We start from the raw sequence: 4780 nt of genomic DNA, 5'->3' as shown, positions 1-4780 counted from the left end.
CTTGGCTAGCTTGCCAGTCGGCATGGGATTCTGGAAGATGTACCTCAAAGGATCCATCTTTGATATGAGATATGTGGTATAGGCACAGAAATATTGCCTCAGTTTCTGAGCTACCCAAGTCAAAGCACAATAGGTGCGCTCTAACAAAGAATACCGGGCCTCGTACGAGGTGAACTTCTTACTGAGATAATAGATGGCCTGCTTCTTCCTCCTTGTTTCATCATGCTGCCCCAGAACGCAACCGAAAGCTCCATCCAAGACTGCAAGGTAGAGTAATAAGGGTCTACCTGGCTCAGGTGGGACCAAGACTGGTAGTGTTGACAGGTACTCCTTGATTCTGTCGAAGGCTTTTTGGCAGTCATCGGTCCATTTGGTAACAGTGTCCTTCTTCAATATCTTCAAGATTGGCTCACAGATAACTGTGGACTGTGATATGAACCGGCTGATGTAGTTAAGTCTTCCCAAAAAACTCATCACATCCTTCTTGTTCTTTGGCGGTGGTAGTTCTTGGATGGCTTTGACTTTTGATGGATCCAGTTCTATTCCTCGGCGACTCACAATAAACCCAAGTAATTTTCTAGCAGGAACCCCAAATGCGCACTTCGCGAGATTCAGTTTCAGGTTGTACCTTCGCAATCTATTGAAGAACTTCCTCAAATCTTCCATATAATTAGTGGCCTTCTGGACTTGATTATGACATCATCTATATACACCTCAATCTCCTTGTGTATCATATTATGGAAAATAGTAGTCATGGCCCTCATGTAGGTGGCCCCTGTATTCTTTAACCCAAACGGCATCATCTTGTAACAGTACATTCCCCACGGTGTAATGAAAGCCGTTTTCTCAGCATCTTCTTCATCCATCCAGATCTAATGATAACTAGTGAAACAATCTACAAATAACTGTAGCTCATGCTTGGCGCAATTGTCAATCAGGATATGTATATTCGGCAAAGGGAAGTCGTCTTTCGGACTGGCCCGGTTGAGATCCCGGTAGTCGACACAGACTCTGACCTTTCCATCCTTCTTTGGCACTACCACGATGTTGTCTAACCATGTCGGGTATTCTACTACCCTGAGAACCTTAGCTTTGACTTGCTTAGTGACTTCTTCCTTGATTTTCAAACTCATATCAGGCTTGAACTTTCTGAGCTTTTGCTTTACCAGTGGACATATCGGATCGATTGGCAGTTTATGAGCCACAATAGACGTACTTAGACCAGTCATGTCATCATATGACCAGGCAAATATGTCCTCGTATTCCCTTAGAAATTCTGTGTATTCCTTCTTTTCTGACGGCGATAAGTGAACACTGATTCGCGTTTCTTTGACGACTGAATCTCCCAGGTTAACAATTTCTATCTTGTCTAGGTTGGACTTAGGTTTGTTCTCAAAGTTCTCAACTTCCTTGACAACCTCCTCTGGTATGTCATCTTCCTATGAATCAATGTCCGTTTGTTGCGTTATCTCATTGCATGTCACAGTCATTGGTTCATCAAGATAAGTAATAGCAATGCTGTATAAGTAAAGTAATGAGAGAAAAATAATAATGAGTATTGATTCATAAGAAAAGTCGAAATTCTTTGATAAATTTCATAACTGTTTTGAACATTGAAGATCTTATTGCGGGAATTAAAATGCGGAAGGAAAATCATTTAGCAAATAAAAATAGTGCTTGTTTAGCCTTGCTACCCCGAGGCTCGTCGGGCTCTGGTTGTCCTGATGGTCCAGTTACTGAGGCAAGCCCTTCTGCTTATAGCCTGTATGGAAGGGCCTTCCTCCCCCTTCTCCTCGATAACAACACAACAATCCATGCCATTGTCTTCCAGGAACAAGTTCTGCATCGCGACCAGTGCTTCTTCTTCGTCTGACCCATAAATAATGTCGGCCGGTTGGAAGGTCTGCTCCAGATGTGGTACTGCTCCAGTGGATAGTAAGGACCACGCCATGGTGGTGACCAGTTGTTGAATTCTTCCCAGGTGTACTCATATCTCAGACCGAAAGTAATGCCATGTTTTTTTAAGCTTTATGGACTTAACGATTCCTTGGAGGTTCTTTTCGAGTCCCTTTCCAGGTTCGTACCCACTCCAATTTAGTATGCTCTCAATTTTGTTATCCCACCATTTGTCTGTCAAGAGAATTCACCCGTTCAATATGGTGGTAAGTCCCTCCACCTAGCTTCCTTCTTCCTTCGATTGACGGAATGGTCTGGCGACTGTATATAAGGTTGCTACCATCGCCGTGAATGATCACCTCCTGGTGGTTCCATTCAAACTTTACGGCCTGATGCAGTATTGACGCTATGGCCCCAGCAGCATGAATCCATGGCCGTCCCAATAGCAAATTGTAAGATGCTGGCACATCTATTACCTGGAAATCAACGTTGAACCAGGTTGGTCCCATTTGCAAGCATAGGATGATCTCACCAATGGTGGACCTTTGGGAGCCGTCGAAGGCTTTCACATTGATGGCTCCGTCATTTATCTCGTGCAGTCCCTTACCCAACTTCTTGAGTGTTACCAGTGGACAAATGTTGAGATTGGAACCCCCGTCGATCAGGATCCTGGTGATGAAGTAGTCCTCACATTGCACAGTGATGTGCAATGCTTTGTTGTGTCCCAACCCTTCAGGTGGTAGCTCGTCCTCATGAAAAGTGATCTTATGGCTCTCCAACACTTATCCTACCATGTTAGCCATTTCTTAGCCAGTGATGTTGCTTGGTACTTATGCCTCACTTAGAACATTTAGCAGAGCATTTTTGTGTGCCTCAGAGTTTTGTAGTAAAGCAAGAATAGAGATTTGCGCCGGAGTTTTGTTCAACTGGTCGATGACTGAGTATTCATTGGCCTGTATCTTTATCCAAAGATCGTCTGGACTTGTCTCAACGATGGGTGGTCGATTGGAGGCCTGCTTGTTTGACCCAACTAGATGTTTCGGGGTATAGACTGTACCAGTTCTTGTCATACCCTATGCTGCAACAGTCTCTTCAAACTTGACCTTACCTTTCCTCCTTGCCTCGGCTGTATAGTCCTAGGGTACAGCCTTTGTATGGAATGGTGTCATGGCCGACATTGCCACTGGGATCAGCGTGGCTATCCTTACTCAGAACAGAGCATGTGCCTTGGGTGGTAAAACTACAACTTCAAATTGTGGGGGTGCATTTGTCAGAGACACGAATTCGACCTCAATTGGTGATGGTGTCTTTGTAGACGGTTTCACTTCGAATTTAAGTGGCACAGACATATTTACCTCAGTGCCTCCAGATGGTTGAATCTGGACTATGATTGGATTAAGAGTAACTAGTGGCTTCTTTGGGTCATCACCTTCTATGATCAACCCGATTGATCCCTCAAGATCCCAATAATTCTCTATTTCAATCATGTGGATACCATCACCCTTATATTCTGGCAGAGTGTTGTTGCAGACATTTGGAGCGGGTTCCTTTTCCACAATAATCTTGTTATCAATTAATGTCTGGATCTTTTCTTTCAAGGAACGACATTTGTCGATGGTTCCCTTTCATGCTGGAGTGGTATGCACAGGATTTGTTTGGGTTAACCCACTAAGAAGGGTTCTCAAGGGTTGCAACAGGGATAGGGGTGACATAACTAGTAGCTTTGAGTCTCTCGTACAATTGGTCAATGGGTTCAGCAATGGCTGTATATTGCTTTGGAGGTCTGCAATCAAAATTAGGTCGGGGTCTAGGGAAGTTTTTGAGTGCAGGGGTGACTGATAGTGGGATGGTTGAGCATTATAGGTTTGGTAGACATGGGTGGGTTGGGAATATCTAGGCGAAGTAGGTTGATATGTGGGAGGTGGAGGTGATTGATAAGTGGGTGGTGGAGCTTGGTATGAGGGTGAAGGTGTTTGGTAATTTGGGGTTGGCTGATATATAAGTGGAGGTGCTGGGTAAGTTTGGTATTTGAGGGGAGATTTGATCCTCTGTGCAACCATTACGGCCCCTACGTCCCTTTTCTTGGACATACCACTAGACTACAAGGCCTTATTTGTAGCTTGTAAGGCCTCGAAGTTTGTAACAATTCCACTTTTCATACCCTCTTCAATCCTTTCACCCAGTTTGATAATGTCGGAGAATTTATGGCTCTCGATCGTCATTAGTTGTTCATAATACTGTGGATCCTAAGCCCGGACAAAGAATTTTTTCATTTGTTCTTCCTCTAATGCAGGTCTGACCTTAGCAGCTTTAGACCTCCAGTGAGTAGCATACTCGCGAAACATTTTTGTAGGCTTCTTCTTTAGATTCTGAATATAGAACACATCTAGCGCATTCTTTGTATTAAACCTGAACCTATCCATAAAGTCGGACGCCATGCTTACCCAGCTTGACCACTTCTTTGGATCTTGGCTGATGTACCAGGACAACACATCTCCTTTCAGACTCCTCATGAACAGCTTCATGCGGATTCTCTTGTCCTTCCCTACTCCAACCAGCTTGTCACAGTACGTTCTCAAATGGACCCTTGGATCCCCTGTACCATCAAACATTTCAAACTTCAAAGGTTTGTACCCCTCGGGTAGTTCGACGTCGGGCTGTATGCAAAGATCTTCATAGTTCAGACCTTCAATTCCTTTGCTTCCTTCGACGCCTTGAATTCGGCTAGTTAATTTCTTAAGTTCTTTGGCCAGGCACTTGATGAGGAAGTCCTTATCATCAGACTCGGGTGTGCTTGAGATGGGTTGGGTGGAGTGTGGCATGGTCTCCACGTAGATATGGGTGTTATGGTGGGTGTGAAAATGGTCATTTGTGGAGTTTTGGA

The sequence above is a fragment of the Nicotiana sylvestris genome, chromosome 3 (genome assembly GCF_000393655.2).
Source record: "Nicotiana sylvestris chromosome 3, ASM39365v2, whole genome shotgun sequence".
NCBI lineage: Eukaryota > Viridiplantae > Streptophyta > Magnoliopsida > Solanales > Solanaceae > Nicotiana > Nicotiana sylvestris.
The sequence above is the reverse complement of the archived record's forward strand: the minus strand, read 5'-3'. Positions refer to the sequence as shown.